Here is a 23,689-nt window from a genome sequence, read left to right as displayed (position 1 = left end):
ATCTCTATATTGTGACATAGAGGATTCCATATCTTCTTTTCTGTTTTCTTCTTTTTTCATATGAGCAGGAACAAGGATAAGAACATTCTTGTTGAAGCTGATCCTGAACCTGAAAGGACTCTGAAGAGGAAGCTTAGGGAAGCTAAAGCACAACTCTCTGGAGAAAATCTGACTGAAAATTTCGAAAAAGAAGGAGACATGGCCGAAAACAATAACAATGCAAGGAAGATTCTTGGTGACTTTACTGCACCAAATTCCAATTTACATGGAAGAAGCATCTCAATCCTTGCTATTGGAGCAAACAATTTTGAGCTAAAGCCTCAATTAGTTTCTCTAATGCAACAGAACTGCAAGTTTCATGGACTTCCATCAGAAGATCCCTTTCAGTTCTTAACTGAATTCTTGCAGATTTGTGATACTGTTAAGACCAATGGGGTTGATCCCGAGGTCTACAGGCTTATGCTTTTCCCGTTTGCTGTAAGAGACAGAGCTAGAATATGGTTGGACTTTCAACCTAAAGACAGCCTGAACTCTTGGGATAAGTTGGTCACGACTTTCTTAGCCAAGTTCTTTCCTCCTCAAAAGCTTAGCAAGCTTAGAGTGGATGTTCAAACCTTCAAATAGAAAGAAGGTGAATCCCTCTATGAAGCTTGGAAGAGATACAAGGACTGACCAAAAAGTGTCCTTCTGACATGCTTTCAGAATGGACCATCCTGGATATATTCTATGATGGTCTGTCTGAGTTATCAAAGATGTCATTAGACCATTCTGCAGGTGGATCTATTCACCTACAGAAAATGCCTGCAGAAGCTCAGAAACTCATTGACATGGTTGCAAATAACCAGTTCATGTACACTTCTGAAAGGAATCCTGTGAGTAATGGGATGCCTCAGAGGAAGGGAGTTCTTGAAATTGATACTCTGAATGCCATATTGGCTCAGAATAAAATATTGACTCAGCAAGTCAATATGATTTCTCAGAGTCTGAATGGATTGCAAGCTGCATCCAACAGTACTCAAGAGGCATCTTCTGAAGAAGAAGCTTATGATCCTGAGAATCTTGCAATAGTAGAGGTGAATTATATGGGGGAACCCTATGGGAATACCTATATTCCCTCATAGAGAAATCATCCAAATTTCTCATGGAAGGATTAACAAAAGCCTCAACAATGCTTTAATAATGGTGGAAGAAACAGGTTTAGCAATAGCAAGCCTTTTCCTTCATCCACTCAGCAACAGACAGAGAATTCTGAGCAGAATCCATCTAGCTTAGCAAATATAGTCTCTAATCTATCTAAGGCCACTCTAAGTTTCATGAATGAAACAAGGTTTTCCATTAGAAATTTGGAGGCACAAGTGGACCAGCTAAGTAAAAGGGTCACTGAAACTCCCCCTAGTACTCTCCCAAGCAATACAGAAGAAAATCCAAAGAGAAAGTGCAAGGCCATTGATTTGACCATCATGGCCGAACCTACAAGGGAGGAGAAGGACGTGAATCCTAGTGAGGAAGACCTCCCGGGACGTTCAGCGACCAATAAGGAGTTTCCCTTTGAGGAACCAAAGGAATCTGAGGTTCATCTAGAGACCATAGAGATTCCATTGAACCTCCTTCTGCCCTTCATGAGCTCTGATGAGTATTCATCTTCTGAAGAGGATGAAGATATTACTGAAGAGCAAGTTGCTAAATACCTTGGTGCAATCATGAAGCTGAATACCAAATTATTTGGTAATGAGACTTGGGAGGATGAACCTCCATTGCTCATTAAGGAACTAAATGCCTTGGTTCAGCAAACTCTACCTCAAAAGAAACAAGATCCTGGTAAATTCTTAATACCCTATAACATAGGCACCATGACCTTTGAGAAGGCTCTGTGTGACCTGGGGTCAGGAATAAACTTAATGCCACTCTCTGTAATGGAGAAACTTGGGATCTTTGAGGTGCAAGCTGCTAGAATCTCATTAGAGATGGCAGACAACTCAAGAAAACAGGCTTATGGACAAGTAGAGGACGTGTTAGTAAAGGTTGAAGACCTTTACATCCTTGCTGATTTCATAATCCTAGACACTGGGCAGGATGAGGATAAATCCATCATCCTTGGAAGACCCTTCCTAGCCACAGCAAGAGCTGTGATTGATGTGGACAGAGGAGAATTGGTCCTTCAACTGAATGAGGACAACCTTGTTTTTAAAACTCAAGGATCTCCTTCTGTAACCATGGAGAGTAAGCATGAAAAGCTTCTCTCACTACAGAGTCAACCAAAGCCCCCACAGTCAAACTCTAAATTTGGTGTTGGGAGGCCACAACCAAACTCTAAGTTTGGTGTTGAACCCCCACATTCAAACTCTAAGTTTGGTGTTGGGAGGTCCCAACAATGCTCTGAACATCTGTGAGGCTCCATGAGAGCTCACTGTCAAGCTACTGACATTAAAGAAGCGCTTGTTGGGAAGCAACCTAATGTTATTTAATTATATCTATTTTATAATTTTTTATTATTTCGTGTTTTATTAGGTTGATGATCATGTGGAGTCATAAAAACTACTGAAAAATCAAAAACAGAATGAAAAATAGCATTAAAAACAGCTCACCCTGGAGGAAGAACTTACTGGCATTTAAACGCCAGTAAGAAGCATCAAACTGGCGTTTAACGACAGAAAGAAGCATCAAGCTGGCGTTAAACGCCAGAAACAAGCACCAGACTGGTGTTTAACGCCAGAACAGAGCATGGAAGTGGCGTTAAACGCCAGAAACAAGCAGCAAGCTGGCGTTTAACGCCAAGATTGTACTGCAAGGGCGTTTACATGCCTAATAGGAGCAGGGATGATACATCCTTGGCCCCTCTGAATCTGTGGACCCCACAGGATCCCCACCTACCCCACCTCTTCTTTTCTCCTCTTCACACCTTTCCATAACACTCTTCCACAAATACCCTTCACCAATTACCTCATTCTCTCATCCCCATCACCTCTTCACCATTCTCCCTTCCCAAACCCACCCACACATGGCCGAACCACTCACCTCCCTCCATCTTCTCCATTTTCTTCTTCTTCTACTACCTTCTTCCTTCTTTTGCTCGAGGACGAGCAAACCTTTTAAGTTTGGTGTGGTAAAAGCATTGCTTTTTATTTTTCCATAACCATTTATGGCACCTAAGGCCGGAGAAACCTCTAGAAAGAGGAAAGGGAAGGCAAAAGCTTCCACCTCCGAGTCATGGGAGATGGAGAGATTCATCTCAAGGGTCTATAGCTCAGTAGTAGAGCATTTGACTGCACATCAAGAGAGCCCACTCATGGACCTCAACAAGAGCAAGAGGAAATTCCTCACCACGAAATCCCTGAGATACCTCAGGGGATGCACTTTCCTCCACAAAACTATTGGGAGCAAATCAACACTTCCCTAGGAGAATTAAGCTCTAACATGGGACAACTATGAATGGAACACCAAGAGTACTTGATAAACCACTATTTTATGGTTTATAATCTGTTTAATTGTGTGATTTTATCATGATCTTTACCCACTTATTCATATAATCAGCATGCATTTATATTTCCTTCCTAAAATTATTACACGATTGAAAACTTGCTTCCTAGAGACTTTTAATTATGTATTTTAATTCTCCTTTATTCCATTCGATGCCACGATCTGTGTGTTAAGTGTTTTAGGATTTATAGGGCACGAATGAGTTGGAAATTGGAAAGGAAGCTTGCAAAAATGGAAAGAACACAAGAAATTAAGGAGATGACCAGCGAGAAGTGACGCGGCCGCATGGCTCACGCGACCGCACGAAAGAGAGGAAATCGCAGTAACGCGGCCGCATGGCTCACGCGACCGCACGAATTGGAATAGCATAAGTGACGCGGAGGCGTGGACAACGCGTCCGCGTGGAGAAGCAAAACGCCGAATGACGCATCCGCATGAATGACGCGATCGCGTGACGTGCGCGATCTGCATAATCTGCAGAATCGCTGAGGACGATTTTGGGCCCTTTTCTGCCCCAGTTCTCGGCCCAGAAAAGCAGACTAGAGCCAGAGAACATGCAGAGACCAAACATCATTCATTCTAGATAATTTTAGTTTTTTAGATCTAGTTTTCCTCTCCTCTAGGTTTTCTCTCTACACATTCATAGTTCTTAGGATTTTTAATTGCTTTTTTGTATTGGGATATTGAGAAGAGTTGTTACCTCATCAAGACTTCGTCATTCTAGTTCGTTTTCTTTACTTGGCTTTACTCTTCCATGTCCTTTAATTTACTTAATTTTACTATTGGATTATTTTAGAATTTATCAATACAAGAGTTACTTTTATCTTTAATTGATTCCTCGAGTTTTATTTATCATGTCTTTCTTTAATTCCCTTTCCTATGTTATGAATTCCACATTCACAATGAGTGAGTAGTTCCCTAACTTGATGGGGAGTTGATTGAAAGGAACCCTTCAGTTGGAGTGCTCAAGGGAGAAATTGTAATTGGATTTATTATTGGTTTGCTCTCTAGTCACTAATGCCAGTCCTTCCAAGTAAGCGGATTTGGACTTGTGAATAGAAACAGCATTCCAACTTGTTTGACTTTCCCTTAGCTAGTAAGGGATAACTAAACAGAACAACCCCCAATTATCAATTAATCTTGAAAGTACTGCAACAAGAATAGGGCTTCCAACTAATCTACTCCCAGTCAAGGCTTTTATTTAAATTACATTAATTCTCTGATTTAATTTCCTGTCATTTAACTCAAATCTTTTTGAAAACCATCTGATTAATAAAATAGCACACTTTCCTGTAACTCGTTGGGAGACGACCTGGGATTCATACTCCCAGTATTTTAATTTCAATTTTTGTGACATCCTTTTAAATTGATAAGCGGATTTCTCTTGGTTGAGAATTATACTTGCAACGCATATCTTATAACAATTCTTAACTCGCCAATTTCTGCCACGTCAATTTTTGGCGCCGTTGCCGGGGTGTTGCAATAGAGTGCTAAAGTTATTAATTGGAATTTATTTATTTGTATTTTATTTTATTTTGCTACTATGAGCTGCTTGTTTCTTTCGCTGGATGACGCGTTCACTTCCTGATCCAAGCTTGCCAGTATTCGATCCTGAGATTGAAAGAACTATTTCACGAATAAGGCAAGCTCGGCGTCGGTTAGTCCTCTCTGAGGGCGGATCTGAAATTTCATTTGAGGAAGAAACCAGCCCCCATTCTACTGATTAGGTTGATTTACGTATAGGTGACATGGCAGCACTTAGGAGCCCGCTGAATGTTAAATATGTTGGCTCTTGAAAGAATGATGAAAAAGGAGAAATGTTATTGATAATCTAAAAAAATCATAAAATTGATTCTTGAAGCAAGAAAAAGCAGTGAATACAAAAGTTTGCGAAAAAAAAAAGAAAAGAAAAATGGCGAAAAAAAAAGAGAGAAAGAAAAAGAAAAAACAAGCAGAAAAAGCCAAAAGCTCTTTAAACCAAAAGGCAAGAGCAAAAAGCCAATAGCCCTTAAAGCCAAAAGGCAAGGGTAATAAAAAGGATCCAAGGCTTTGAGCATAAGTGGAAAGGAGGGACTAAAGGAATAAAATCCTGGCCCAAGCGGCTAAACCAAGCTGTCCCTAACCATGTGCTTGTGTCGTGAAGGTGTCAAGCCAAAAGCTTGAGACTGAGCGGTTAAAGTCAAGGTCCAAAGCAAAAAAAGAGTGTGCTTAAGAACCCTGGACACCTCTAATTGGGGACTATAGCAAAGCTGAGTCACAATCTGAAAAGTTTCACCGAGTTATGTGTCTGTGGCATTTATGTATCCGGTGGTAATATTGGAAAACAAAGTGCTTAGGGCCACGGCCAAGACTCATAAAGTAGCTGTGTTCAAGAATCAACATACTGAACTAGGAGAATCAATAACACTATTTGAATTCTAAGTTACTATAGATACCAATCATTCTGAACTTCAAGGGATAAAGTGAGGTGCCAAAACTATTAAAGAGGCAAAAAGCTACTAGTCCCGCTCATCTAATTCTGTGGTATTCCGAGTAGGATCTGGGAAGGGATGGCTGTGACGAGCTTCAAACTCGCGAATGCTGGGCGTAGTGACAGACACAAAAGGAGTATTGAATCCTATTCCAGTATGATCGAGAACCGACAGATGATTAGCCATGCAGTGACAGCGCATTGGACGATTTTCACTGAGAGGACGGGATGTAGCCATTGACAACGGTGATGCCCAACATAAAGCTTGCCATGGAAAGGAGTATGAAGGATTGGATGAAGACAGCAGGAAAGCAGAGGTTCAGGAGGAACAAAAGCATCTCTATACGGTTATCTGAAATTCTCACCAATGAATTACATAAGTATCTCTATCTTTATTTTACGTTTTATTTATCTTTTAATTATCAAATCTCTAAAACCATTTGAATCCGCCTGACTGAGATTTACAAGGTAACCATAGCTTGCTTCAGGCCGACAATCTCCGTGGGATCGACCCTTACTCACTTGGACGACCCAGTGCACTTGCTGGTTAGTTGTGCGAAGTAATGACAAAGTGTGATTCACGTTTGAGAGCACCAAGTCTTTGGCGCCATTGTTGATGATCACAATTTCGTGCACCAATATGCATTGCTTTCACCATTTACTTTGGGGCATTTTGTCCCCTTTTATTATTTGTTCTTGTTCTTTTCTTTTTCTCTCTTTCTTTTTCTTTTTCTATTTTTCTTTTCTTTTTCTTTTTATATATATCTATATTATTATTTTTTTTCTTTTATTTTTCTCAATGCATATGATTAAATTATTGAATGCATGAACATGTCCTAAATATTTCTTTCACATTTTCATAAAGATATATAACACCCAATTTTCAAACTAAACGTTTCCAAACCCATTTTTCCCATACTTAAATCATGAACACTCTCACTAGTCTAAGCTAACCAAGGATTCAAATTAAGGACATTATTGTTTTCTGCTTAGAGTTAATGATGTGCTAAAGTAAAGAACAAAAGGGGTAAAATAGGCTCAAATTAGTTTGCAAAGGATAATGAAAGGGTAAGGCCATATGGGTATGTAAGCTTAGTGAAACAAAGGCCTCAATCATATAAGTGCATGCATACATCAAACCATGGAAATATAGAATTAAGCAAGACAAAGATCACAATTTTAGAGAGAACAACACACACCAAAAATAAAATATTGGTTGATAAAATGCAACCAATCAAGTAAGCTCAAAATCTCACTGGTTTTGTGTGTTCGAGCTCTAAACCATGTTCCAGTATAATATTCCTTCAAACAAGTTTGATAAAAAAATTTTAATTTAAATTAGTGAAATACTCTAAAATAGGGTCTTGAAAAAGAAATTATTACTTCAACCAAGCAGTGGTAAAATATGCACAAAAAATTCAAACAAACATGCAATTAAACATGCAAATTCAAAAGCTAAATTAACCTAGAAAATTGTTCATTGGTGTTAAAATAGGAAGTAACTAACCCATGGAGATCGGTATCGACCTCCCCACACTTAAAGATTGCACCATCGTCGGTGCATGCTAAGATGTGCAAGTGGACGGATTGCTCCAACTGATGCTCTTCTCCAAAGAATGTGCATAGGAACTTGTGTGTCTCTCCCATGTAAATGTCTTCCGGTTCTTTTCCTGGTGGCCATCCTGAAAGAAAAAGGGAAGAAAAGTAACCCAAAAACAAAGATAGAAAACAAATAAAACATGGGTTGGTTAGTGCCAAATAATCAGGGTCTCAATTACATAGTAGCTACAACATGCAAGAGAGAAGACAGTAGAAGCAAACGGCATATCAATAGTGCAAAAATTGCAACAAAGGAGAAGAGAGTGTGGGTAATACAGGATAGTATAAGCTCATGTCAATGCAAAAGGGATACCGGTATTATAAAAATTAGCATTGACTTATGATTAATAACACCCAACAGTTTAAAACAAGTCACGAAGCACTAAAATAATTCAAGATGCACAGTTGAATAAGAAAATTTAACACCAATGGAAAAATAATAAATTTAGAAAAAAAAAATAAAAATATGCACAAAATTAAAATGCAATGGATGAAAGTATGCAAATAAATTAAATAAAATAGAATGGAAGTGAAGAGGGATGAGAAGTTAAAGAGATGAAGAGAAAAGAAAGAAAGAAAGGAGGAAGAAAGAATAAGAAAAGATAGAAGAAAGAAGAAAGAATGATAATAGAAAGAGAAGTAGGATTGGAGAAGAAAAGATAGGAATTTTGACGCTGATCTGGATAAACTGTGCGTCGCATGCGACGTGGACGTGTGGGTGACGCGGTCGTGGGGTGTGCGATATTTTCCAGATGACATGGACGCGTGGGTGACGCGGTCGCGTGGCCTGATTTGTGCGATTGGCGTGAGTGCAACCTCGCGTACGCACAACTCTCTGTTTTAAATGCATTTTGCCAAAATTTAGGGTGACGCGTTCGCATGGGTGACGCGATCGCGTGGATGGCTATATTTTGAAAATGACACGGCCGCATGGGGCACGCGGTCGCATGATAGGGCTGGTGCTTCTAGCATCATTCCAGCCCAACACCATCATAACTCTCTGCCATACACCTCTTTACGTCGTTTTTGCAGGGCCACGCGTTCGCGTGGGTGACGCGGACGCGTGGGAAGCTATTTCTGAAAATGACGCGGCCGCGTGGGTGACGCGGCCGCGTGGGTGACGCGGTCGCGTGGGCATGTTTGTGCCTAAGGCACGCCTCCAGCCACGCTCCCGCGTGACTCTCTGCCACTTTTCTTCTTGGTTTAAAGGCACGTATGACGCGGACGCGTCAGTGACGCTCGCGCGTCGCGTGTGAATTTTTTTTATGCAATATGCAGATGTAAATGCAGAATGCAGGTAAATATGCAGAAATTATGAATGAACATGAATAAAAATAAAATAAAATAAAACTAAGAACAAAAAGGAAAGTATATACCATGGTGGGTATCTCCCACCAAACACTTTTAGTTAAAGTCCTTAAGTTGGACATTTGGTGAGCTCCTTGTCATGGTGGCTTGTGCTTGAACTCGTCTTGAAACTTCCATCAATGCTTGGACTTCCAATAAGCTCTATCAATACGAAATAAATTTCTTAAGCTTTGATGGAGTTCTTCACAAGCTTTAAGCTCCCAAGTTTGATCCTCATATATTCCCGGATCCCAAATTTTGATCATACATCCGTCTTCAAGTTGATCTTCATGATTCCATCCGGGTGGAAAGCAATCGGAATTCTCACTAGGGCATCCAAACAGCTTCCTAGACCCATTCAGTTGAGCTTTACACCAACCTTTGCATTTAAACTTTGAGTATGCAACCATATTGAACCTTGCATGACAACTCCAACTACTAACCATCTTCTTCTTACGCTTAATACCACAAAGAGCTCTAAGCTGACCATCTGTTTCAAGTAAACCATATTCAAGTGAGCTAATTAAGCTTAGAGATGAAAGATTTACCCACTTGAATGAAAGAATGGATGGTGATGGCTTCGGGGAAGAGGTCTCCAACAACTTGGGCAAGGTGATTTCCACCTCTTTTCAAGCTTCTTCAATATCAACCTCTTCCTCTTGGTAGCTTTCTTCCAATTCGATCTCTTCTTCATTGTTTACCAAGGGCATGGGAGGTTGTGCTTCTTCTTCTTTAATCTCCATGTCAAATCCAATAGAAGAGGATTCAAATGTAGATAAGAATTCATCAATGATTGAATCCATCTCTTGATCATCCCCTTCAAAGTCTTCAACCATGATATGCCTTGGAGGTTGTACACCCCCCTCAACATCAAATTCAAATGTCTTGGAAGGAGGCTATATGACTTGAGGTTCCCATGGAGGTTCAGCGTCTCCTAAATCTTCAACCAATTCTTCTTCTTCGATAATTACGGCTTCTTCCACTTGTTCCAGTACAAAGTCATGCTCTGTACTGTCCACTGGAGTTTCTCGTATCTCCTTCATGCTTTGTTCTTCCTTAGATTGTCCACATGAAGCCATGGGGGTTCCTTGAGTGTCCGAACGTCGGGAAGGTAATTAATTGATCGCTTGCTCTAGTTGGTGAAGGGTTGCATGAAATTTTTCCACTATTTCCTTGAGACGCTCCTGTGATTCTTGTTGCGCTCGACTATCATAAGTAGGACCATACGGCTCTTGGATTGATGGATATGGATATGGTGCATATGGAGGTGGTGGTTCTTGGGAGTAATTGGGTTAGAATTGGTGTGGTTCTATGTATGGTTCATATGGCTCATAAGGTGGTTGGTATGGTGGATAAGGGTTAGGATCATATGGAGGTGTTTGGTTGTAAGGGGCTTGTGAGTATCGTGGTTCAAAGGTATGTTGGGGAGGCGGTTCATAAGAATATGGTGGGCCTTGTTGGTAACTACAAGGGGGTCCACCATATTCATCATCTTGGTACGCTCCTTGGAATGGCTCTTGACCATAGTAATTTGGTGGAGGTGGTTTGTCACGGAGGGGTCCACGATAACTATTGTCTTGTCATGCATTGTAGGATGGTCGTTGTCCATGGTATCTTGGAAGGTGTTGTTGCCGAAAGGGTTGATCAGATCCTCATGGCTCCTTCCATCTGTGATTGTTTCGACCTTGATACATGTTCCTGTTATAATTTCCATTCCTTGAAATAACATTAGAACCAAACTTGAAACCAGAGGAGTGAGAATTCATAGTAGCTAAATAGAAATTAAAAACAAAAACAAATAAACAAGCAAAAGAAAATAAAATAAAATAAAATAAATAACAGAAAAGGTTCGAAAAAGATTTGATTTTAAGATTAGAAAAGATAAGATAAGTTAGGTAAGAGAAGATAAGTTTTTAAATTAAAAGGTTTTGAAATTTAAATTTTTTGAATTTGAAAATTAAATTTTGAATTTTAAATTTTGAAATTTGAACACAAGCAAAAGAAAATAAAATAAAATAAAATAAATAACAGAAAAGGTTCGAAAAAGATTTGATTTTAAGATTAGAAAAGATAAGATAAGTTAGGTAAGAGAAGATAAGTTTTTAAATTAAAAGGTTTTGAAATTTAAATTTTTTGAATTTGAAAATTAAATTTTGAATTTTAAATTTTGAAATTTGAAACTTGAAATTTGAATTTTAAATTTTGAAATTTGAATTTTAAAATTTTGAAATTTGAAATTTGAATTTTAAATTTTTGAAATTTGAATTTTGAAAAAGTCTACAATATAAGATAAAGATTTAAAAAAGATTTAAATTTTGAAAAGGTTTGATTTTTAAAATTTTAAATTTAAATTTTTGAATTTTGAATTTTGAATTTTGGAATTTAAATATTGAAATTTGAAATTTTATTTTGAAATAAGATAAGATAAGATTTTGAAAAAGATATGATTTTTGAAAAGGATTTGAATTTTGAAATTTAAAACTAAGATAAGATAAGATAAAAATTTTAAAATAAAAATCTGAATTTTTTTTTTTGTAATTTTTGAAAAAATCAATTAAAATAAAGAGAAAAGATATTTTTGAATTTAATGAGGAAAGAGAAAAACAATAAAATGACACCAAACTTAAAATTTTTAGATCAAAATGAAGAAAACAACTAAGAACAACTTGAAGGTCAAGATGAACACGAAGAACAACATGAAAATCAAGAAAGAACAAGGAACATTATTTTCGAAAATTTTAATAACTAAATAAAAACCAATAACTTCTTAATTTACGAAAAAGATAAAATAAAAACAAGAATAAAAACAAATAAATAAGCAAAAAGCAAATATTTATAATAACCAATAATAAGGCACACGTTTGCAATTCCCCAGCAACGGCGCCATTTTGAATGAATGGGTTCTTGCTGGTAAAGAATTTTTATAAAAATAATCACGTTGTAAGTATAGTTTCTAAACCAAGCAAAAATCCTTTCGTACAGAAATTTGGTTGTCACAAGAAACAAAACCCAATAAAATTTATAACCGAAGTATTTAAACCTCGGGTCGTCTCTCAAGGAATTGCAGGGAGGTATGATTTATTATTGGTTATGAGAAAAAGTATGTTTTTGGGTTTTTGAAATAGGGAACAAGGAGAATAAATTAGTAATAAAGTAAATTAATAATAATAATAACTCTTGGCAAGGTATGAGAGCTGGAAATCCTATCCTAGTTATCCTTATTAGGTGTGATGAGAATTGTTTGTTGCTCCCACTTAGTTAACCCTTATTAAATAAAGGAAAGTCAAGTGGACTAATTAATTTGATCCTCAAGTTCTAGTCAACTCCTATGGAAAGACTAGCTTTAGAGCATTCCAAATCAATCAGCAATTCCCAAATCTCAATCTATTGCTGAGTTTGACAACTCAAGTGTTACCAATTACTTAACCAAAGCCAAAAAGGGAGTAAATTTACTCGAATAAAAATGCCTTCTGATGGGAAGCAGCAGTAACATAAATAAAAGAAAGAAATCTTAAATCTGAAATACCTCAAATTATATTAAATAAAGAAATCAACTCTAACATGAAGTTTATAAGCCAAACTAAAAAGATAAATAACAATTAAAGTAATAGAATAAATAAAAGTAGAAAATAAAATAAAGGAACGTTGAACCTGTGATTGAAGAGAAGTAGCCTAATCTTAATAGAAATCCTAAATCCTAATCTTAATCCTAAATCCTAAGAGAGAGGAGACAGCCTCTCTCTCTCTAAAAGCTACATCTAAACCTAAAATTATGAATATGAATGTTGTATGTACTGTTCTATAAGTTGGATGTATTCCTTCACTTTATAGCCTCTAATCTATATTTTCTGGGCCAAAAACTGGGACAGAAACAGCCCAGAAATTGCTGATTGCGAAATCTGCCACGCTAGTTTTTCGTCACTGCGACGTGTCCGCGTAGAGCACGCGTTTGTGTTGCCTAGATGTACGGTCACTATAGCAAATTATATATCATTTCGAAGCCCCGGACGTTAGCTTTCCAAAGCAATTGGAGCTGCATCATTTGAATCTCTGTAGCTCAAGTTATGACCGTTTGAGCGCAAAGAGGTCAGGCTGGATAGCTTTGCAGTTCCTTCAGCTTCTTGTATTCCTTCCACTTTTGCATGATTCCTTTCCATCTCTGAGCCATTCTTGCCTTGTAATCTCTGAAATAACTTAACACACATATCACGGCATTGAATGGTAATAAGAGAAGATTAAACATAGCAAATTTAAAGCCCAAAGAAGCATGTTTTCAATCATAGCAAAAAATCAGGAAGGAAATTGTAAAACCATGCATTTTGTATGAATAAGTGTGCAAAGACTTGATAAAAATCAATCAATTGAGCACAATATAAACCATAAAATAAGGGTTTATCAGCCATCCCTATCCCATTCCCACACCTTGCAAGAAAGCCTAGAAAGCAGACGGAACTTGATGCCAAAATGGTAGAAATTTTCAAAAAGGTTGAGGTAACTATTCCCCTTTTTGATGTTATTCAGCAAGTACCTAAATATGCAAAGTTTATGAAAGATTTATGCATTCATAAAGATAAAATTAATGAATTAGAAACTATTCCTTTAGGTAGTTCTATATCTGCTTTAATAGGAGGTATACCTGAAAAATGTAGTGATCCAGGTTCATGTATGGTAAACTGTACCATTGGAGGTATAATATTTTCTGATTGCATGTGTGACTTAGGAGCATGTGTTAGTATAATGCCATTATCTATATATAATACTCTAAGGCTCCCTCTCTTAAAAAGGTCGGCAGCTCATTTTGTGTTTGTAGATAAAAGCATTATTACAGTAGTTAGAATTGCTGAAGATGTATTAGTGAGCATTAAGGGGCTCACCTTTCCCATTGACTTCTATATCCTGGAAATGCCCCCTAATGACTTAGGAAGACCATCATCAATCCTTCTTGGAAGACCATTCCTGAAGACCTCAAAGTTCAAGCTGGATGCATTCTCAGGAACTTACTCCTTTGAGATAGATGGTAGAACAATAAGTTTCAGTTTAAATGAAGCTATGAAGCACCCTCCGAAAGATCATTCTATCTTCCAGTGGGACATTATTGATGAAACTATAGCTGAAGTTCACCAAGAAGAATTAGAAGAGAAGCACATGTAGCAAGGTCCAAGTGTGGGGACACCCTCTGACCATAATAAAGACACCTTACCATTACCACCAGCCCCGGATGATCCCAGTATGCTTACCTTGAGGATAATCAGAAGTTCCTAGTCATCATTGCAAGGGAACTCACTTCTCAACAAGAGGAGCAATTGCTTAGTGTGCTGAAAAAGCACAAGAAAGTAATTGGGTGGAGCTTGGCGGATACAGTAGGCATCAGTCCCCAAGTTTGTGAGCACAGGATATATTTAGAAGAGGACTCGAAACCTGTCCGTCAACCCCAAAGAAGATTGAATCCAACCATCTTAGAAGTTGTCAAGAAAGAAGTGACCAGGCTACTTGAAGCAGATATCATTTACCCCATCTCAGACAGTGAATGGGTCAGTCCAGTACAAGTGGTACCCAAGAAGTCTGGAGTCACAACAGTAAAGAATGAACATGGAGAACTCCTGACAACTAGAGTGCAGAATTCATGGAGGGTTTGCATTAACTATAGGCGTCTCAACCAAGCTACACGCAAGGATCATTACCCCTTGCCATTTATTGATCAGATGCTCGATCGCTTGTCAGGTAAATCCCATTATTGCTTTTTAGATGGTTATATAGGCTACTTTCAAATTCATATAGCTCCTGAGGATCAAGAGAAGACCACTTTTACATGTCCCTTTGGAACGTATGTTTATAAACAAATGCCTTTTGGCTTATGTAATGCACCTGCTACTTTCCAAAGATGCATGATGAGTATCTTTTCAGATCTTATTGAGAACTGTATGGAAGTATTTATGGATGATTTTAGCATATATGGTGATTTGTTTAACCTTTGCTTGGATAGTTTAGCTAAAGTATTAGACAGATGTGTTAGTTCAAACCTTGTATTGAATTTTGAAAACTGTCATTTTAGGGTAAAACAAGGGATTGTTCTAGGACATGTTGTCTCCAAAACTGGTACTCCGATAGATCCAGCAAAGGTAGATGTCATTTCTAGTTTACCTTACCCCTCCTCCGTGAGGGAAGTCCGTTCATTCCTTGGCCATGCAGGTTTTTACAGGAGATTCATTAAGGACTTCAGTAAAGTAGCATTACCCTTATCCAGACTGCTACAGAAAGATATTGAGTTCGAATTCAGTGAAGATTGCATGAAAGCGTTTGATAAGCTAAAGATCGCCCTGACTCAAGCTCCAATTGTGAGAGGACCAGAATGGAGCCAGCCATTTGAGATTATGTGTGATGCCTCCAACCATACAGTAGGAGCGCCACTGGCTCAGCGCGAAGATAAGGATCCTTTCGTAATTGCTTATGCATCTAAAACCTTAGATGCTGCTCAGTCTAATTACACTACTACTGAAAAAGAGCTTCTTGCTATTATTTTTGCTTTGGATAAATTCTGAGCCTATTTACTTGGTACTAAGGTAGTTGTGTACTCAGATCATGCAGCTCTAAAATATTTATTAGCTAAAAAAGAGTCCAAACCAAGGCTAATACGATGGATACTGTTGCTACAATAATTTGATTTATAAATTAAGGATAGGAGTGGTAACAAGAATTTAGTGGCAGACCACTTGAGTCACCTTGAGCACATTAAGGATGACTCCACTCCTATCAATGATACTTTTCCATATGATAGTTTGCAAGCAGTATCCGAAGTTGTTCCTTGGTATGCACCTATAGCTAATTATCTAGTTAGCCATACTTTCCCTCCCAATTTTAATAAACATCAAAGGGACAAGCTGAAAAGCGAGTCTAAATATTATATATGGGATGACCCATATTTATGGAGGTGTGGTGCTGACCAGGTAATTAGCAAGTGTGTACCTCAATCAGAATTCCAGTCCATTTTAGAGGCATGCCACTCTTCTGAGAGTGGAGGACATTTTGGCCCCCAAAGAACAGCTAGAAAAATCTTAGACTGTGGATTCTGGTGGCCTACTCTTTTTAAAGATGCTGCTGAATTTTGTAAATCTTACTCCCCATGCCAAAGATTTGGTAATATATCCAAGAGGGATGAGATGCCTCAACAGATTATGCTTTTCTGTGAAATTTTTTATGTTTGGGGCATTGACTTCATGGGTTTATTTCCAAACTCTAATGGTTACCTTTATATACTGTTAGCTGTAGATTACGTTTCTAAATGGGTGGAAGCAATTTCTACCCGTACTGATGATGTTAACACTATTGTTTCCTTTGTTAGAAATCATATTATATGTCGCTTTGGATCACCACGAGCAATCGTGAGCGATCAAGGCACTCATTTTTGTAACAGGAGACTAACAGGATTGCTGAAGAAGCATGGGATTGTTCACAAAATAGCAACAGCTTATCATCCTGAAACCAATGGACAAGCAGAAGTGTCTAACAAGGAGATTAAACGCATTCTGGAGAAAATAGTAAAGCCCCATAGGAAAGACTGGAGTGCAAGGCTACAAGATGCACTCTGGGCATATAGAACAGCATACAAAACACCTATCGGGATGAGCCCCTTCTGCTTAGTGTACGGAAAGGCTTGCCACCTTCCAGTAGAGGTGGAACACAAGGCCTTCTGGGCTGTAAGGGAATGCAATACGAATTTTGAAGAATTTGGTGCTGAAAGAAAGCTGCAAGTAGCAGAGTTAGAGAATCTTCGCCTAGAATCATATGACAACTCCAGGCGATACAAGGAGAAGATGAAGGCTGTCCATGACAAACACATAAAATGGAGAGAATTCAGACCAGGAGAGTTAGTTCTTCTTTATAACTCTAGACTGAGGCTTATGCCAGGTAAATTGAGATCAAGATGGGAAGGTCCCTACAGAGTAGAAAAGGCAAAGCCATACGGAGTTTTTCACCTGCGGCATCCTTCTAGTTCAAAATTCATGAAGGTCAACGGACATCGCTTAAAGCTTTATCATGGAGAAAAGATTAAGGATCACAAAGAACTAGAGGTCTTCCTCTTGGAAGACCCACCAACAGTAGCAGAATGAGCTTGAAGAACGTCCAACTTAAGGACGTAAAAGTAAAGTGCTAGTTGGGAGACAACCCACCATGGTATGATCGTTCCATTTCAGTCTTCATTTTATTTTACTTTATTCTATTTATATTAATGAATCTTCTCATAATCTCTGTATATAGCCTGCATTTGCATTTACATTATGCACATATTAAAAAAAATGCATGCAACGCGTAAGCGTCGCTGATGCGTCCACGTCATTAGTGCATTGGAAACAAGGAAGAAAAGAAGTAGAGAGTCACACGAGAGCATGGCTGGAGGCATGCCTTAGGCACAACCATGCCCACGCGAACGCGTCGCTGACACGTCTGCGTCATTTTGAAAAATAGCCTCCCACGCGTACGCGTCACCCACGCGCACGTGTGACCCTGTGAAATCGACGTAAAAAGGTGTATGGCAGAGAGTTATGATGGAGTGGGGCTGGAATGATGCTAGAAGCACAAGCCTAATCATGCGAACGCGTGCCCCACGCGTCCGCGTCGTTTTTCAAAATATGGCCATTCACGCAATCGCATCACCTACGCGAATGCGTCACCCAAATATTTGGCAATGAGAATATGAACCAGAGAGTTGTGTGTACGCAAGACTGCACTCGCGCCAATAGCACAAATTAGGTCACGCAATCGCGTGACCCACGCGTCTGCGTCACCTGAACTTATCACACACCACACGATCGCGTGACCTACGCGATCGCGTGACCCACGCGTCCGCGTCACAAGCGACGCACAGCTTATCCAGATCAGCACCTAATATCTTAACTTTTCTTTCCCAAATCAAAATATTTTTTCCCTTCTTATTTCTTTCTTCTTCCTTCTTCCTTCTTTATTCTTTTCCACGTTTTACCTTCTCCATTCCTTATTTTTCACATCCATTATCAAGGTTCTTTTCTTTCTCTCTATTTTTTTTGGGATTTTTACTTTTCCATTATTTTTATTTATGTTTTCATCTTTTTCCTTTTACTTTCATTTTCTATATTTTCTTTTTCTTTCTTTTTCTTTACTTTTTATTACTTTAATTGGTGTTAGAAATTTAATTGGGTAATTATTTTTTTTATATTTTGCTTGTGGATTATTGTAGAATTGTTTGACAATTTATATTACTTCTTCAAGGGTTGCTTGCATGTTTAATTCAATGGTTTCAATAACATATTTATCTTGCATGCTATGTGTTTGTGAAAAATCCCGTATGGCATTGTGCATTATTTTAAATTATTCTATCCCACTACTCTAATGCCTGTTGTTTTTCACAACACCCCTTTTATATTTTATTGATTAAATATAATTGTCAATACAAACAGATTGTTAGTTTGAAAGAGTTGATAATCTAACTTGGACATTTAATGCTTGATCTATGATACTCATGCCTTTGCCTGCATGCCAATAAACATCTTGCATTAAATAGACATCAAATGCACTTGCTATCTTTCCATTGATGAACTTTTCACATGTAGTCATGGCCATGTGTTAACGACATCCTTCTTTAACGTGCATTGATTATCACTTATACCATCCCCTTCTTTGCTCTAACCCTTAAGTTTTAAAGTTACTTACCTTTTTCCTTTTCAGGATGGCCACCAAAAAGGGTAAAGAGAAAGCTACTCCTAAACCACCAGCAAGGAAAGGAACTAAAAGAACAATAGCCGCAGAGCCATCTTCAACAGCAGTAAAGCCCTCAACAAAACAAATCAAGAGGATCATCAAGGTCGATGAAAAAGAGAAAGCATTTCCAGCAAAGGATACTGTGCGGTTCACTAACCGCTACTGTGAGCAGATGTTCCCTATCCTGGCTGAGAGAAACTATAACAATGAGTATCTACTCATCCTCCCGACCAACATTATTGAATTTGTTGAGCCGCGAATTGAACGAAGACAATGGGGATTCCTACCGAGACAGTCAAGACAGGTTAACCTTTTATGGGTAGTTGAATTCTACTCAAATTTTCACATGCCAACCATGCAGTCTGTCTATGTCCGTCAAAAGCAAGTCCCCACAACAAAAGAGGCCATTCAACGAGATTTAGATCTTTCCCCTGCTCCAGAAGGATTGGACGTATTCCAAGAAGCCTCATTCAAATTCCAGACATACCAATTTGACTAGGATGCCATTCTCAGAGTTATAGCACAACCTGGCAGCAGATGGATCTATGGATACCATCGATCTCGACCTAAGAGCATATTGGCTTCAGCACTCACCGTGGAGGCTCGAGTATGGGCACAGATCATGTTCCATTACGTCTTTTCGAGCACTCTCGAGTCCTCCTTCACTGCAGACATGGCTGTTCTACTCTGGTGTATCCTTACAGACCAGCACCTCAATTTACCAAGACACATTCGGCATGCTATGGGACACGTACAGATTGTGGGCAACCTACCTTTTCCCACCTTAGTTTCAGATCTAGTCTCAGCAGTCGGAGTCTCCTACAGAGCTGGGAACACCAAGACCATGATTCCACGAGATCATCAATACGTCCCTAACGGGAAGTATATCAGACCTCCAGCAGCCACTATCAACTGGAGCACAGAACCAGCAGAAGACATTCCTTCTCCTTCCACATCACAAGCACCTCCAACAAACCAACTGCTCCATAAGATACTTGAGAGATTAGACCAGCTTGACCGGAAAGGAAAGCAAAGAGAGTGTCATAACAAGCGCCAATTTACATACCTCAAGGAGCTGCTTGTTGGTAAATAAACACCTCAAGATGACCCAGACACCCTGGACTCCACTTCATTTATCAGCACAGGGAGCCATGACAGTCTCGATTGTGGAGATGCTGCTACCAGCCCCCCTTTGTTCCTGACTAATGGCACTGAGGATAGTGCCAAGCTTTAAGTGTGGGGAGGTCGGTCAGTACCTGACTTTTGGAGGTAATTTCTCTTTCTTAGCACGAATAGAATAGGATATTTATTTAATTTTTCTTTTGTTAGGATAGAATAAAATTGCATAGTAATAGGATATTTGCATGCATGTTCTATTTGGTTAGAAAATAATAAGTTTCTTTTTAAGACCCTATTTTTGAAAAATTTCACTGATTTAAATCAAAACTTTTGTGTTAAACTTGTTTGGAAGTTGTATTTCGAACATAGTTAAAAGCTAGAACACACAACATGTGAGATTTGAGCCTAATGACATGGTTACATTATTTAACCATAAAATTTTATTCTTGTGTGTTTACTTCTCTATGATTGTAATCTATATTTTATTCCGTCCTATATGTCCAATATTTAATGTGTTATATGCATGCATATGATTGAGGCCATTATTTTATTAGCTCACTTAACCCAAATAGCCTACCCTTCCATTTACCTTTGTTAGCAATTTTGAGCCTTTTAATCCCAATTGTTCTATATTTTACCATATTACTAGCCTTAAGCAGAAAAACAAGTAATACCCTAAATTGAATCTTTGGTTAGCTTAAGATAGGAATTGTGTGTCAATCAAGTATGGGAAAACTATGGGAACATTGGTTAATAAGGAAATGTATCATGATAAAATATTGGGAATTTGGGTACCTACTGGTGCACGAATTGTGAATCACACTTTTCACAATGCGTACCGCTAACCAGCAAGTACACTGGGTCGTCCAAGTAATACCTTACGTGAGTAAGGGTCGAATCCCACGGAGATTGTTGGTTTGAAGCAATCTATGGTTATCTTGTAAATCTTAGTCAGAAAGTCAATTATGTTTATCAGTTGAATTGCGAATAACCAAGAGAGCATAAATTAAAGGTTACTTGTTGTGCAGTAATGGAGAATATGTTGGAGTTTTGGAGATGCTTTGTCTTCTGAATCTCTGCTTTCCTCTGTCTTCTGATTCACGCACGCACGTCCTCCTATGGCAAGCTGTGTATTGGTGGATCACCGTTGTCAATGGCTACCTTCCATCCTTCCAGTGAAAACTACGCTCACGCGCTCTGTCACAGCACGGCTAATCACCGGTTGGTTCTCGATCCGGTTGGAATAGGATTTACTATCCTTTTGCGTCTGTCACTAACGCCCAGCCTTTAGGAGTTTGAAGCTCGTCACAGTCGTTCAATCCTTGAATCCTACTCGGAATACCACAGACAAGGTTTAGACTTTCCGGATTCTCATGAATGCCGCCATCAGTTCTAGCTTATACCACGGAGATTCTGATTAAGGAATCTAAGAGATACTCATTCAATCGTATATAGAACGGAGGTGGTTATCAGGCACACGTTCATGATTTGAGGAAGGTGATGAGTGTCACAGATCATCACCTCCATCACAGTTAAGCGCGAATGAACATCTTAGATAGGAACAAGCGTGTTTGAATGGAAAACAGAAATACTTGCATTAATTCATCGAGACACAGCAGAGCTCCTCACCCCCAACAATGGGGTTTAGAGACTCATGCCGTCAGAGAATACAAAGTGTAGATCTAAAATGTCATGAGATACAAAATAAGTCTCTAAAAGTTGTTTAAATACTAAACTAGTAGCCTAGGGTTACAAAATATGAGTAGACTATGATGGATGATGTAGAGATCCACTTCTGGGGCCCACTTGGTGTGTGCTGGGCTGAGACTTAAGCAATTCACGTGCAGAGGCCATTTGTGGAGTTGAACGCCAGTTTTTTTGCCAGTTTGGGCGTTCAACTCCAGCTTTTGATCCTTTTCTGGCGCTGGACGCCAGAATTGGGCAGAGAACTGGAGTTTGAACGCCAGTTTACGTCATCTATCCTTGTGCAAAGTATGGACTATTATATATTGCTGGAAAGACCTGAATGTCTAATTTCCAACGCAATTGGAAGCATGCCATTTCGAGTTCTGTAGCTCCAGAAAATCTACTTTGAGTGCAGGGAGGTCAGAATCCAACAGCATCAGCAGTCCTTTTTCAGCCTGAATCAGATTTTTGCTCAGCTCCTTCAATTTCAGCCAGAAAAATACCTGAAATTACAGAAAAACAAACAACTCATAGTAAAGTCCAGAAATATGAATTTTTCCTAAAAACTAATAAAATAGACTAAAAACTAACTAAAACATACTCAAAACTATATGAAATTATCCCCAAAAAGCGTATAAAATATCTGCTCATCACAACACCAAACTTAAACTGTTGCTTGTCCTCAAGCAACTAGACAAATAAAATAGAAGACTAATAGGTTGAGAAGCAATAATATCTCAGAGTTTTTTGCATGAAGCTCAGATTCTAATTAGATGAGCGGGGCTAGTAGCTTTTTGCTTCCGAACAGTTTTGGCATCTCACTTTATCCATTGAAGCTCAGAGTGATTGGCATCTATAGGAACTCAGAATTCAAATAGTGCTATTGATTCTCCTAGTTCAGTGTGATGATTCTTGAACACAGCTTCTTTATGAGTCTTGGCTGTGGCCCTAAGCACTTTGTTTTCCAGTATTACCACCGGATACATAAATGCCACAGACACATAACTGGGTGAACCTTTTCAGATTGTGACTCAGCTTTGCTAAAGTCCCCAATTAGAGGTGTCCAGAGTTCTTAAGCACACTCTTCTTTTTGCTTTGGACCTCGACTTTAACCGCTCAGTCTCAAGTTTTCACTTGACACCTTCACGCCACAAGCACATGGTTAGGGACAGCTTGGTTTAGCCGCTTAGACCAAGATTTTATTCCTTTAGGCCCTCCTATCCACTGATGCTCAAAGCCTTGGGATCCTTTTTATTTGCCCTTGCCTTTTGGTTTTAAGGGTTATTGGCTGTTTGCTCTTGCCTCTTGGTTTTAAGAGCTTTTGGCTTTTTCTGCTTGCTTTTTCTTTTTCTTTCTATTTTTTTTTTCTGCAAGCTTTGTTCTTTGCTGCTTTTTCTTGCTTCAAGAATCATTTTTATGATTTTTCAGATTATCAATAACATGTCTCATGTTCATAATTCTTTCAAGAGCCAACATATTTAACAGTCTTGAACAACAAATTCAAAAGACATATGCACTGTTCAAGCATTCATTCAGAAGACGGAAAGCGTTGCCACCACATGTTACTAATTAGAATTTTTCTTATTAAAAACTCGAAATTTTATTGCCTCTTATTCAAAAGATCTACTATTTTATTCATGTTTTCTGATGATGAGAAAAATAGACTATAACTTAATTGGGGATAAAATCAAACTAGACACTAATTACTACTAATGATCATGTAATGAAGACACAAACATAGATAAGCACTTAACATAGAGAAAACGAAAAACAGAGAAAGTAAGAACAAGGAACGAGTCCACCTTAGTGATGATGGCATTTCCTCAGTTGCTTCCAATAATTATGTGGAGGGAAGTGCATCCCCTGAGGTATCTCTTGATTTGCAGCCACATGTTCTACCACTGAGCTATAGATCCTTCACATAATTGTTTTACCACACCAAACTTAGAATGTTGCTCGCTCTCGAGCAAAAGAAGAGGGAATAGATGAAGAAGAAGATGTGGAAAGAAAAAACTAGGATTATGAGGAGGGAAGGTGGGGATCCTGTGGGGTCCACAGATCTTGAAATGATCCTGTGAGGTCCACAGATCTTGAGGTGTCAAGGCATTTACATCCCTGCACCAATTTGGGCATGCAAAATGCCCTTGCACACAACTCTGGGCGTTCAGCGCCAGGTTGGTGCCCATTTTGGGCGTTCAACGCCCATTTACTAGCCATTTCTGGCGTTGAACGCCAGAACCATGCTTGTTCTGGGCGTTC

The 23,689-nt window shown here is 38.7% G+C and overlaps 1 non-coding gene across 1 annotated transcript; it reads right to left on the bottom strand.

Moving 5' to 3' along the window:
• Window positions 1-591: 591 nt before the first annotated feature.
• Window positions 592-698, bottom strand: LOC112761936 (small nucleolar RNA R71). The gene has a single exon (XR_003182303.1). It is a non-coding gene; the product is annotated as a small nucleolar RNA R71 (small nucleolar RNA).
• Between the last annotated feature and the right edge of the window lie 22,991 nt (window positions 699-23,689).

This window comes from Arachis hypogaea, chromosome 16 (genome assembly GCF_003086295.3).
Source record: "Arachis hypogaea cultivar Tifrunner chromosome 16, arahy.Tifrunner.gnm2.J5K5, whole genome shotgun sequence".
NCBI lineage: Eukaryota > Viridiplantae > Streptophyta > Magnoliopsida > Fabales > Fabaceae > Arachis > Arachis hypogaea.
Note: the sequence above shows the minus strand (reverse complement) of the source record. Positions and strands in the feature narration are given on the sequence as shown.